The 12,460-nt window shown below is 45.6% G+C and overlaps 13 non-coding genes across 13 annotated transcripts; 7 read left to right on the top strand and 6 right to left on the bottom strand.

Annotated features, from left to right (window-relative positions):
* The first annotated feature begins 393 nt into the window (after window positions 1-393).
* On the top strand, window positions 394-479 carry TRNAY-GUA (transfer RNA tyrosine (anticodon GUA)). The gene is given in 2 exon segments: window positions 394-430; window positions 444-479. It is a non-coding gene; the product is annotated as a tRNA-Tyr (tRNA).
* Window positions 480-1,046: 567 nt separating this feature from the next.
* On the bottom strand, window positions 1,047-1,120 carry TRNAN-GUU (transfer RNA asparagine (anticodon GUU)). The gene has a single exon. It is a non-coding gene; the product is annotated as a tRNA-Asn (tRNA).
* Window positions 1,121-2,157: 1,037 nt separating this feature from the next.
* On the top strand, window positions 2,158-2,243 carry TRNAY-GUA (transfer RNA tyrosine (anticodon GUA)). The gene is given in 2 exon segments: window positions 2,158-2,194; window positions 2,208-2,243. It is a non-coding gene; the product is annotated as a tRNA-Tyr (tRNA).
* A 567-nt stretch (window positions 2,244-2,810) lies between these two features.
* On the bottom strand, window positions 2,811-2,884 carry TRNAN-GUU (transfer RNA asparagine (anticodon GUU)). The gene has a single exon. It is a non-coding gene; the product is annotated as a tRNA-Asn (tRNA).
* A 1,037-nt stretch (window positions 2,885-3,921) lies between these two features.
* Window positions 3,922-4,007, top strand: TRNAY-GUA (transfer RNA tyrosine (anticodon GUA)). The gene is given in 2 exon segments: window positions 3,922-3,958; window positions 3,972-4,007. It is a non-coding gene; the product is annotated as a tRNA-Tyr (tRNA).
* A 1,662-nt stretch (window positions 4,008-5,669) lies between these two features.
* Window positions 5,670-5,755, top strand: TRNAY-GUA (transfer RNA tyrosine (anticodon GUA)). Its single transcript is given in 2 exon segments — window positions 5,670-5,706; window positions 5,720-5,755. It is a non-coding gene; the product is annotated as a tRNA-Tyr (tRNA).
* A 567-nt stretch (window positions 5,756-6,322) lies between these two features.
* TRNAN-GUU (transfer RNA asparagine (anticodon GUU)) lies at window positions 6,323-6,396 on the bottom strand. The gene has a single exon. It is a non-coding gene; the product is annotated as a tRNA-Asn (tRNA).
* Window positions 6,397-7,423: 1,027 nt separating this feature from the next.
* TRNAY-GUA (transfer RNA tyrosine (anticodon GUA)) lies at window positions 7,424-7,509 on the top strand. The gene is given in 2 exon segments: window positions 7,424-7,460; window positions 7,474-7,509. It is a non-coding gene; the product is annotated as a tRNA-Tyr (tRNA).
* A 567-nt stretch (window positions 7,510-8,076) lies between these two features.
* On the bottom strand, window positions 8,077-8,150 carry TRNAN-GUU (transfer RNA asparagine (anticodon GUU)). Its single transcript has one exon. It is a non-coding gene; the product is annotated as a tRNA-Asn (tRNA).
* A 1,021-nt stretch (window positions 8,151-9,171) lies between these two features.
* On the top strand, window positions 9,172-9,257 carry TRNAY-GUA (transfer RNA tyrosine (anticodon GUA)). The gene is given in 2 exon segments: window positions 9,172-9,208; window positions 9,222-9,257. It is a non-coding gene; the product is annotated as a tRNA-Tyr (tRNA).
* A 567-nt stretch (window positions 9,258-9,824) lies between these two features.
* TRNAN-GUU (transfer RNA asparagine (anticodon GUU)) lies at window positions 9,825-9,898 on the bottom strand. Its single transcript has one exon. It is a non-coding gene; the product is annotated as a tRNA-Asn (tRNA).
* A 1,027-nt stretch (window positions 9,899-10,925) lies between these two features.
* On the top strand, window positions 10,926-11,011 carry TRNAY-GUA (transfer RNA tyrosine (anticodon GUA)). The gene is given in 2 exon segments: window positions 10,926-10,962; window positions 10,976-11,011. It is a non-coding gene; the product is annotated as a tRNA-Tyr (tRNA).
* A 567-nt stretch (window positions 11,012-11,578) lies between these two features.
* On the bottom strand, window positions 11,579-11,652 carry TRNAN-GUU (transfer RNA asparagine (anticodon GUU)). Its single transcript has one exon. It is a non-coding gene; the product is annotated as a tRNA-Asn (tRNA).
* Between the last annotated feature and the right edge of the window lie 808 nt (window positions 11,653-12,460).

Genomic DNA, 12,460 nt, shown 5'->3' with positions numbered 1-12,460 from the left:
CTCACCTATACTTTTACACCACCCGGCACCCTGTAAGCTCCACGCTCCTTCTGCTTTTACGGGAGAAAGACATCCACACTTAAAAAAAAAAAATAAAAAAATAAAAAAAAGCATAAAGCTACAGGTTGAAAAGTATGTGATGATCACAATTGTGGTGAATCAGGCACCCCAACATGGAAACCAGCATGGACCCCAACATGGACTGCCAGAAGGGGGATTAGCTCAAATGGTAGAGCGCTCGCTTAGCATGCGAGAGGTAACGGGATCGACGCCCGTATTCTCCAAAGTTTTGGTTTGCCGAGTTTTTCAAAGAGCGGGACAATTCTCCTCTGTTTCCCTACTCATGTAACTCATTTGCAAGCTTAGGAAGCACCCGACAACCAGCTCGGCAAGCCTTCGATAGCTCAGCTGGTAGAGCGGAGGACTGTAGTAGAAAATCAGCAATCCTTAGGTCGCTGGTTCAATTCCGGCTCGAAGGAACTTTTGTTAGTCTCATAGATGATGTTTCAACCTGTCGACAAATGCTCTCCCGGTGCCCTCGTCTTCTATCTATTTTCAGAGGGGTCTCTTGTTTGTGTTGGGTATTTGAAATGGGCATCCGACCGAAACTCTCAGTTGAGAGCCACAGTAGGACTTTCTGTAACTCTGACATGCAACTGAAACAAAAAGAGGGTACAATCATCCCTGGGTGGGCTTGAACCACCAACCTTTTGGTTATCAGACAAAAAAAAGTTTTCACAACCTTCAAGCTTTGCTTGAACCTCCCAGTTTCTCATGTCATGTGTCATCTTCTTTGAAACAGAGTGGCGCATGGAAAGACATTTAGGCCCACAACCAAAGAGGGCCAAAGGCTCTGGACCATTCTTTCTACATTGCAACTATGTCATCCAAATCACTGGGATTTTTTTCTCTTCTCAAAATTTTTCACACTGTACATGTTGAAATGGTCTTACAACCGGTGCCCTCCTCTTCTGGCCGAAACTTTAAGTTGAGAGGCACCATAGGATTTTCTGTAACATGCAACTGAGACAAAAAGAGGACACTGCCGTCCCTGGGTGGGCTTGAACCACCAACCTTCCGGTTAACAGCCGAACGCGCTAACCAATTGCGCCACAGAGACAACCACGCTCCCCCACTTTGATTAAAGTCGTAAAAAAGCCACAACATGGTAAATGGAGTATGTTTCTTAGAGGACCTTCTGATCAACACAATAAAAAGAAGAGAATGATAAAACATAACAACTGCGTGGAACTACAGCCGCCAACAAATGGACAATTGCAACACAGAGATGGCCTCCACATTAGCGTCTTAACAACAGTCAGCGGGTAATAGGCTACCCCTCTCTTTTGGAGGTATGGCAGCAGAGTGGCGCAGCGGAAGCGTGCTGGGCCCATAACCCAGAGGTCGATGGATCGAAACCATCCTCTGCTAAGTGCTCTCTTTTACTCACGCCCCCTGTTACAATTTGGCCATTATCCCCGGTCGGAATCACATGTTTTTCTCGTAAAAATAGAATAGAGACCCCCGATCCCTGACCATCTCATTTTCACGACCTTCAGACTATGCTTTTTATACACGCAATCTCCCAGTTTCTCATGCCACATGTTTTCGCCTTTGCAACAAAGTGGCACAGGCAAAGGCTTTTGGGCCCACAACCAAATGGGCCATTGGATCTAGACCATCTTTTCTACGTTGCGACTTTCTTATTTAAATCATTCTGATTTCTTTTCTCTTCCCACAATTCTTCACTCTGTACACTAACGACTCACCTATACTTTTACACCACCCGGCACCCTGTAAGCTCCACGCTCCTTCTGCTTTTACGGGAGAAAGACATCCACACTTAAAAAAAAAAAATAAAAAAAAAAAAAAAAGCTTAAAGCTACAGGTTGAAAAGTATGTGATGATCACAATTGTGGTGAATCAGGCACCCCAACATGGAAACCAGCATGGACCCCAACATGGACTGCCAGAAGGGGGATTAGCTCAAATGGTAGAGCGCTCGCTTAGCATGCGAGAGGTAACGGGATCGACGCCCGTATTCTCCAAAGTTTTGGTTTGCCGAGTTTTTCAAAGAGCGGGACAATTCTCCTCTGTTTCCCTACTCATGTAACTCATTTGCAAGCTTAGGAAGCACCCGACAACCAGCTCGGCAAGCCTTCGATAGCTCAGCTGGTAGAGCGGAGGACTGTAGTAGAAAATCAGCAATCCTTAGGTCGCTGGTTCAATTCCGGCTCGAAGGAACTTTTGTTAGTCTCATAGATGATGTTTCAACCTGTCGACAAATGCTCTCCCGGTGCCCTCGTCTTCTATCTATTTTCAGAGGGGTCTCTTGTTTGTGTTGGGTATTTGAAATGGGCATCCGACCGAAACTCTCAGTTGAGAGCCACAGTAGGACTTTCTGTAACTCTGACATGCAACTGAAACAAAAAGAGGGTACAATCATCCCTGGGTGGGCTTGAACCACCAACCTTTTGGTTATCAGACAAAAAAAAGTTTTCACAACCTTCAAGCTTTGCTTGAACCTCCCAGTTTCTCATGTCATGTGTCATCTTCTTTGAAACAGAGTGGCGCATGGAAAGACATTTAGGCCCACAACCAAAGAGGGCCAAAGGCTCTGGACCATTCTTTCTACATTGCAACTATGTCATCCAAATCACTGGGATTTTTTTCTCTTCTCAAAATTTTTCACACTGTACATGTTGAAATGGTCTTACAACCGGTGCCCTCCTCTTCTGGCCGAAACTTTAAGTTGAGAGGCACCATAGGATTTTCTGTAACATGCAACTGAGACAAAAAGAGGACACTGCCGTCCCTGGGTGGGCTTGAACCACCAACCTTCCGGTTAACAGCCGAACGCGCTAACCAATTGCGCCACAGAGACAACCACGCTCCCCCACTTTGATTAAAGTCGTAAAAAAGCCACAACATGGTAAATGGAGTATGTTTCTTAGAGGACCTTCTGATCAACACAATAAAAAGAAGAGAATGATAAAACATAACAACTGCGTGGAACTACAGCCGCCAACAAATGGACAATTGCAACACAGAGATGGCCTCCACATTAGCGTCTTAACAACAGTCAGCGGGTAATAGGCTACCCCTCTCTTTTGGAGGTATGGCAGCAGAGTGGCGCAGCGGAAGCGTGCTGGGCCCATAACCCAGAGGTCGATGGATCGAAACCATCCTCTGCTAAGTGCTCTCTTTTACTCACGCCCCCTGTTACAATTTGGCCATTATCCCCGGTCGGAATCACATGTTTTTCTCGTAAAAATAGAATAGAGACCCCCGATCCCTGACCATCTCATTTTCACGACCTTCAGACTATGCTTTTTATACACGCAACCTCCCAGTTTCTCATGCCACATGTTTTCGCCTTTGCAACAAAGTGGCACAGGCAAAGGCTTTTGGGCCCACAACCAAATGGGCCATTGGATCTAGACCATCTTTTCTACGTTGCGACTTTCTTATTTAAATCATTCTGATTTCTTTTCTCTTCCCACAATTCTTCACTCTGTACACTAATGACTCACCTATACTTTTACACCACCCGGCACCCTGTAAGCTCCACGCTCCTTCTGCTTTTACGGGAGAAAGACATCCACACTTAAAAAAAAAAAATAAAAAAAAAAAAAAAAGCTTAAAGCTACAGGTTGAAAAGTATGTGATGATCACAATTGTGGTGAATCAGGCACCCCAACATGGAAACCAGCATGGACCCCAACATGGACTGCCAGAAGGGGGATTAGCTCAAATGGTAGAGCGCTCGCTTAGCATGCGAGAGGTAATGGGATCGACGCCCGTATTCTCCAAAGTTTTGGTTTGCCGAGTTTTTCAAAGAGCGGGACAATTCTCCTCTGTTTCCCTACTCATGGAACTCATTTGCAAGCTTAGGAAGCACCCGACAACCAGCTCGGCAAGCCTTCGATAGCTCAGCTGGTAGAGCGGAGGACTGTAGTAGAAAATCAGCAATCCTTAGGTCGCTGGTTCAATTCCGGCTCGAAGGAACTTTTGTTAGTCTCATAGATGATGTTTCAACCTGTCGACAAATGCTCTCCCGGTGCCCTCGTCTTCTATCTATTTTCAGAGGGGTCTCTTGTTTGTGTTGGGTATTTGAAATGGGCATCCGACCGAAACTCTCAGTTGAGAGCCACAGTAGGACTTTCTGTAACTCTGACATGCAACTGAAACAAAAAGAGGGTACAATCATCCCTGGGTGGGCTTGAACCACCAACCTTTTGGTTATCAGACAAAAAAAAGTTTTCACAACCTTCAAGCTTTGCTTGAACCTCCCAGTTTCTCATGTCATGTGTCATCTTCTTTGAAACAGAGTGGCGCATGGAAAGACATTTAGGCCCACAACCAAAGAGGGCCAAAGGCTCTGGACCATTCTTTCTACATTGCAACTATGTCATCCAAATCACTGGGATTTTTTTCTCTTCTCAAAATTTTTCACACTGTACATGTTGAAATGGTCTTACAACCTCTTCTGGCCGAAACTTTAAGTTGAGAGGCACCATAGGATTTTCTGTAACATGCAACTGAGACAAAAAGAGGACACTGCCGTCCCTGGGTGGGCTTGAACCACCAACCTTCCGGTTAACAGCCGAACCCGCTAACCAATTGCGCCACATAGACAACCACGCTCCCCCACTTTGATTAAAGTCGTAAAAAAGCCACAACATGGTAAATGGAGTATGTTTCTTAGAGGACCTTCTGATCAACACAATAAAAAGAAGAGAATGATAAAACATAACAACTGCGTGGAACTACAGCCGCCAACAAATGGACAATTGCAACACAGAGATGGCCTCCACATTAGCGTCTTAACAACAGTCAGCGGGTAATAGGCTACCCCTCTCTTTTGGAGGTATGGCAGCAGAGTGGCGCAGCGGAAGCGTGCTGGGCCCATAACCCAGAGGTCGATGGATCGAAACCATCCTCTGCTAAGTGCTCTCTTTTACTCACGCCCCCTGTTACAATTTGGCCATTATCCCCGGTCGGAATCACATGTTTTTCTCGTAAAAATAGAATAGAGACCCCCGATCCCTGACCATCTCATTTTCACGACCTTCAGACTATGCTTTTTATACACGCAACCTCCCAGTTTCTCATGCCACATGTTTTCGCCTTTGCAACAAAGTGGCACAGGCAAAGGCTTTTGGGCCCACAACCAAATGGGCCATTGGATCTAGACCATCTTTTCTACGTTGCGACTTTCTTATTTAAATCATTCTGATTTCTTTTCTCTTCCCACAATTCTTCACTCTGTACACTAACGACTCACCTATACTTTTACACCACCCGGCACCCTGTAAGCTCCACGCTCCTTCTGCTTTTACGGGAGAAAGACATCCACACTTAAAAAAAAAAAAAAAAAAAAAAAGCTTAAAGCTACAGGTTGAAAAGTATGTGATGATCACAATTGTGGTGAATCAGGCACCCCAACATGGAAACCAGCATGGACCCCAACATGGACTGCCAGAAGGGGGATTAGCTCAAATGGTAGAGCGCTCGCTTAGCATGCGAGAGGTAACGGGATCGACGCCCGTATTCTCCAAAGTTTTGGTTTGCCGAGTTTTTCAAAGAGCGGGACAATTCTCCTCTGTTTCCCTACTCATGTAACTCATTTGCAAGCTTAGGAAGCACCCGACAACCAGCTCGGCAAGCCTTCGATAGCTCAGCTGGTAGAGCGGAGGACTGTAGTAGAAAATCAGCAATCCTTAGGTCGCTGGTTCAATTCCGGCTCGAAGGAACTTTTGTTAGTCTCATAGATGATGTTTCAACCTGTCGACAAATGCTCTCCCGGTGCCCTCGTCTTCTATCTATTTTCAGAGGGGTCTCTTGTTTGTGTTGGGTATTTGAAATGGGCATCCGACCGAAACTCCCAGTTGAGAGCCACAGTAGGACTTTCTGTAACTCTGACATGCAACTGAAACAAAAAGAGGGTACAATCATCCCTGGGTGGGCTTGAACCACCAACCTTTTGGTTATCAGACAAAAAAAAGTTTTCACAACCTTCAAGCTTTGCTTGAACCTCCCAGTTTCTCATGTCATGTGTCATCTTCTTTGAAACAGAGTGGCGCATGGAAAGACATTTAGGCCCACAACCAAAGAGGGCCAAAGGCTCTGGACCATTCTTTCTACATTGCAACTATGTCATCCAAATCACTGGGATTTTTTTCTCTTCTCAAAATTTTTCACACTGTACATGTTGAAATGGTCTTACAACCGGTGCCCTCCTCTTCTGGCCGAAACTTTAAGTTGAGAGGCACCATAGGATTTTCTGTAACATGCAACTGAGACAAAAAGAGGACACTGCCGTCCCTGGGTGGGCTTGAACCACCAACCTTCCGGTTAACAGCCGAACGCGCTAACCAATTGCGCCACAGAGACAACCACGCTCCCCCACTTTGATTAAAGTCGTAAAAAAGCCACAACATGGTAAATGGAGTATGTTTCTTAGAGGACCTTCTGATCAACACAATAAAAAGAAGAGAATGATAAAACATAACAACTGCGTGGAACTACAGCCGCCAACAAATGGACAATTGCAACACAGAGATGGCCTCCACATTAGCGTCTTAACAACAGTCAGCGGGTAATAGGCTACCCCTTTCTTTTGGAGGTATGGCAGCAGAGTGGCGCAGCGGAAGCGTGCTGGGCCCATAACCCAGAGGTCGATGGATCGAAACCATCCTCTGCTAAGTGCTCTCTTTTACTCACGCCCCCTGTTACAATTTGGCCATTATCCCCGGTCGGAATCACATGTTTTTCTCGTAAAAATAGAATAGAGACCCCCGATCCCTGACCATCTCATTTTCACGACCTTCAGACTATGCTTTTTATACACGCAACCTCCCAGTTTCTCATGCCACATGTTTTCGCCTTTGCAACAAAGTGGCACAGGCAAAGGCTTTTGGGCCCACAACCAAATGGGCCATTGGATCTAGACCATCTTTTCTACGTTGCGACTTTCTTATTTAAATCATTCTGATTTCTTTTCTCTTCCCACAATTCTTCACTCTGTACACTAACGACTCACCTATACTTTTACACCACCCGGCACCCTGTAAGCTCCACGCTCCTTCTGCTTTTACGGGAGAAAGACATCCACACTTAAAAAAAAAAAAAAAAAAAGCTTAAAGCTACAGGTTGAAAAGTATGTGATGATCACAATTGTGGTGAATCAGGCACCCCAACATGGAAACCAGCATGGACCCCAACATGTACTGCCAGAAGGGGGATTAGCTCAAATGGTAGAGCGCTCGCTTAGCATGCGAGAGGTAACGGGATCGACGCCCGTATTCTCCAAAGTTTTGGTTTGCCGAGTTTTTCAAAGAGCGGGACAATTCTCCTCTGTTTCCCTACTCATGTAACTCATTTGCAAGCTTAGGAAGCACCCGACAACCAGCTCGGCAAGCCTTCGATAGCTCAGCTGGTAGAGCGGAGGACTGTAGTAGAAAATCAGCAATCCTTAGGTCGCTGGTTCAATTCCGGCTCGAAGGAACTTTTGTTAGTCTCATAGATGATGTTTCAACCTGTCGACAAATGCTCTCCCGGTGCCCTCGTCTTCTATCTATTTTCAGAGGGGTCTCTTGTTTGTGTTGGGTATTTGAAATGGGCATCCGACCGAAACTCTCAGTTGAGAGCCACAGTAGGACTTTCTGTAACTCTGACATGCAACTGAAACAAAAAGAGGGTACAATCATCCCTGGGTGGGCTTGAACCACCAACCTTTTGGTTATCAGACAAAAAAAAGTTTTCACAACCTTCAAGCTTTGCTTGAACCTCCCAGTTTCTCATGTCATGTGTCATCTTCTTTGAAACAGAGTGGCGCATGGAAAGACATTTAGGCCCACAACCAAAGAGGGCCAAAGGCTCTGGACCATTCTTTCTACATTGCAACTATGTCATCCAAATCACTGGGATTTTTTTCTCTTCTCAAAATTTTTCACACTGTACATGTTGAAATGGTCTTACAACCGGTGCCCTCCTCTTCTGGCCGAAACTTTAAGTTGAGAGGCACCATAGGATTTTCTGTAACATGCAACTGAGACAAAAAGAGGACACTGCCGTCCCTGGGTGGGCTTGAACCACCAACCTTCCGGTTAACAGCCGAACGCGCTAACCAATTGCGCCACAGAGACAACCACGCTCCCCCACTTTGATTAAAGTCGTAAAAAAGCCACAACATGGTAAATGGAGTATGTTTCTTAGAGGACCTTCTGATCAACACAATAAAAAGAAGAGAATGATAAAACATAACAACTGCGTGGAACTACAGCCGCCAACAAATGGACAATTGCAACACAGAGATGGCCTCCACATTAGCGTCTTAACAACAGTCAGCGGGTAATATTCTACCCCTCTCTTTTGGAGGTATGGCAGCAGAGTGGCGCAGCGGAAGCGTGCTGGGCCCATAACCCAGAGGTCGATGGATCGAAACCATCCTCTGCTAAGTGCTCTCTTTTACTCACGCCCCCTGTTACAATTTGGCCATTATCCCCGGTCGGAATCACATGTTTTTCTCGTAAAAATAGAATAGAGACCCCCGATCCCTGACCATCTCATTTTCACGACCTTCAGACTATGCTTTTTATACACGCAACCTCCCAGTTTCTCATGCCACATGTTTTCGCCTTTGCAACAAAGTGGCACAGGCAAAGGCTTTTGGGCCCACAACCAAATGGGCCATTGGATCTAGACCATCTTTTCTACGTTGCGACTTTCTTATTTAAATCATTCTGATTTCTTTTCTCTTCCCACAATTCTTCACTCTGTACACTAACGACTCACCTATACTTTTACACCACCCGGCACCCTGTAAGCTCCACGCTCCTTCTGCTTTTACGGGAGAAAGACATCCACACTTAAAAAAAAAAAAAGCTTAAAGCTACAGGTTGAAAAGTATGTGATGATCACAATTGTGGTGAATCAGGCACCCCAACATGGAAACCAGCATGGACCCCAACATGGACTGCCAGAAGGGGGATTAGCTCAAATGGTAGAGCGCTCGCTTAGCATGCGAGAGGTAACGGGATCGACGCCCGTATTCTCCAAAGTTTTGGTTTGCCGAGTTTTTCAAAGAGCGGGACAATTCTCCTCTGTTTCCCTACTCATGTAACTCATTTGCAAGCTTAGGAAGCACCCGACAACCAGCTCGGCAAGCCTTCGATAGCTCAGCTGGTAGAGCGGAGGACTGTAGTAGAAAATCAGCAATCCTTAGGTCGCTGGTTCAATTCCGGCTCGAAGGAACTTTTGTTAGTCTCATAGATGATGTTTCAACCTGTCGACAAATGCTCTCCCGGTGCCCTCGTCTTCTATCTATTTTCAGAGGGGTCTCTTGTTTGTGTTGGGTATTTGAAATGGGCATCCGACCGAAACTCTCAGTTGAGAGCCACAGTAGGACTTTCTGTAACTCTGACATGCAACTGAAACAAAAAGAGGGTACAATCATCCCTGGGTGGGCTTGAACCACCAACCTTTTGGTTATCAGACAAAAAAAAGTTTTCACAACCTTCAAGCTTTGCTTGAACCTCCCAGTTTCTCATGTCATGTGTCATCTTCTTTGAAACAGAGTGGCGCATGGAAAGACATTTAGGCCCACAACCAAAGAGGGCCAAAGGCTCTGGACCATTCTTTCTACATTGCAACTATGTCATCCAAATCACTGGGATTTTTTTCTCTTCTCAAAATTTTTCACACTGTACATGTTGAAATGGTCTTACAACCGGTGCCCTCCTCTTCTGGCCGAAACTTTAAGTTGAGAGGCACCATAGGATTTTCTGTAACATGCAACTGAGACAAAAAGAGGACACTGCCGTCCCTGGGTGGGCTTGAACCACCAACCTTCCGGTTAACAGCCGAACGCGCTAACCAATTGCGCCACAGAGACAACCACGCTCCCCCACTTTGATTAAAGTCGTAAAAAAGCCACAACATGGTAAATGGAGTATGTTTCTTAGAGGACCTTCTGATCAACACAATAAAAAGAAGAGAATGATAAAACATAACAACTGCGTGGAACTACAGCCGCCAACAAATGGACAATTGCAACACAGAGATGGCCTCCACATTAGCGTCTTAACAACAGTCAGCGGGTAATAGGCTACCCCTTTCTTTTGGAGGTATGGCAGCAGAGTGGCGCAGCGGAAGCGTGCTGGGCCCATAACCCAGAGGTCGATGGATCGAAACCATCCTCTGCTAAGTGCTCTCTTTTACTCACGCCCCCTGTTACAATTTGGCCATTATCCCCGGTCGGAATCACATGTTTTTCTCGTAAAAATAGAATAGAGACCCCCGATCCCTGACCATCTCATTTTCACGACCTTCAGACTATGCTTTTTATACACGCAACCTCCCAGTTTCTCATGCCACATGTTTTCGCCTTTGCAACAAAGTGGCACAGGCAAAGGCTTTTGGGCCCACAACCAAATGGGCCATTGGATCTAGACCATCTTTTCTACGTTGCGACTTTCTTATTTAAATCATTCTGATTTCTTTTCTCTTCCCACAATTCTTCACTCTGTACACTAACGACTCACCTATACTTTTACACCACCCGGCACCCTGTAAGCTCCACGCTCCTTCTGCTTTTACGGGAGAAAGACATCCACACTTAAAAAAAAAAAAAAAAAAAGCTTAAAGCTACAGGTTGAAAAGTATGTGATGATCACAATTGTGGTGAATCAGGCACCCCAACATGGAAACCAGCATGGACCCCAACATGTACTGCCAGAAGGGGGATTAGCTCAAATGGTAGAGCGCTCGCTTAGCATGCGAGAGGTAACGGGATCGACGCCCGTATTCTCCAAAGTTTTGGTTTGCCGAGTTTTTCAAAGAGCGGGACAATTCTCCTCTGTTTCCCTACTCATGTAACTCATTTGCAAGCTTAGGAAGCACCCGACAACCAGCTCGGCAAGCCTTCGATAGCTCAGCTGGTAGAGCGGAGGACTGTAGTAGAAAATCAGCAATCCTTAGGTCGCTGGTTCAATTCCGGCTCGAAGGAACTTTTGTTAGTCTCATAGATGATGTTTCAACCTGTCGACAAATGCTCTCCCGGTGCCCTCGTCTTCTATCTATTTTCAGAGGGGTCTCTTGTTTGTGTTGGGTATTTGAAATGGGCATCCGACCGAAACTCTCAGTTGAGAGCCACAGTAGGACTTTCTGTAACTCTGACATGCAACTGAAACAAAAAGAGGGTACAATCATCCCTGGGTGGGCTTGAACCACCAACCTTTTGGTTATCAGACAAAAAAAAGTTTTCACAACCTTCAAGCTTTGCTTGAACCTCCCAGTTTCTCATGTCATGTGTCATCTTCTTTGAAACAGAGTGGCGCATGGAAAGACATTTAGGCCCACAACCAAAGAGGGCCAAAGGCTCTGGACCATTCTTTCTACATTGCAACTATGTCATCCAAATCACTGGGATTTTTTTCTCTTCTCAAAATTTTTCACACTGTACATGTTGAAATGGTCTTACAACCGGTGCCCTCCTCTTCTGGCCGAAACTTTAAGTTGAGAGGCACCATAGGATTTTCTGTAACATGCAACTGAGACAAAAAGAGGACACTGCCGTCCCTGGGTGGGCTTGAACCACCAACCTTCCGGTTAACAGCCGAACGCGCTAACCAATTGCGCCACAGAGACAACCACGCTCCCCCACTTTGATTAAAGTCGTAAAAAAGCCACAACATGGTAAATGGAGTATGTTTCTTAGAGGACCTTCTGATCAACACAATAAAAAGAAGAGAATGATAAAACATAACAACTGCGTGGAACTACAGCCGCCAACAAATGGACAATTGCAACACAGAGATGGCCTCCACATTAGCGTCTTAACAACAGTCAGCGGGTAATATTCTACCCCTCTCTTTTGGAGGTATGGCAGCAGAGTGGCGCAGCGGAAGCGTGCTGGGCCCATAACCCAGAGGTCGATGGATCGAAACCATCCTCTGCTAAGTGCTCTCTTTTACTCACGCCCCCTGTTACAATTTGGCCATTATCCCCGGTCGGAATCACATGTTTTTCTCGTAAAAATAGAATAGAGACCCCCGATCCCTGACCATCTCATTTTCACGACCTTCAGACTATGCTTTTTATACACGCAACCTCCCAGTTTCTCATGCCACATGTTTTCGCCTTTGCAACAAAGTGGCACAGGCAAAGGCTTTTGGGCCCACAACCAAATGGGCCATTGGATCTAGACCATCTTTTCTACGTTGCGACTTTCTTATTTAAATCATTCTGATTTCTTTTCTCTTCCCACAATTCTTCACTCTGTACACTAACGACTCACCTATACTTTTACACCACCCGGCACCCTGTAAGCTCCACGCTCCTTCTGCTTTTACGGGAGAAAGACATCCACACTTAAAAAAAAAAAAAGCTTAAAGCTACAGGTTGAAAAGTATGTGATGATCACAATTGTGGTGAATCAGGCACCCCAACATGGAAA

Source organism: Rhinoderma darwinii (genome assembly GCF_050947455.1).
Source record: "Rhinoderma darwinii isolate aRhiDar2 chromosome 4 unlocalized genomic scaffold, aRhiDar2.hap1 SUPER_4_unloc_10, whole genome shotgun sequence".
In the NCBI taxonomy this organism is placed as follows: Eukaryota; Metazoa; Chordata; class Amphibia; order Anura; family Rhinodermatidae; genus Rhinoderma; species Rhinoderma darwinii.
Note: the sequence above shows the minus strand (reverse complement) of the source record. Positions and strands in the feature narration are given on the sequence as shown.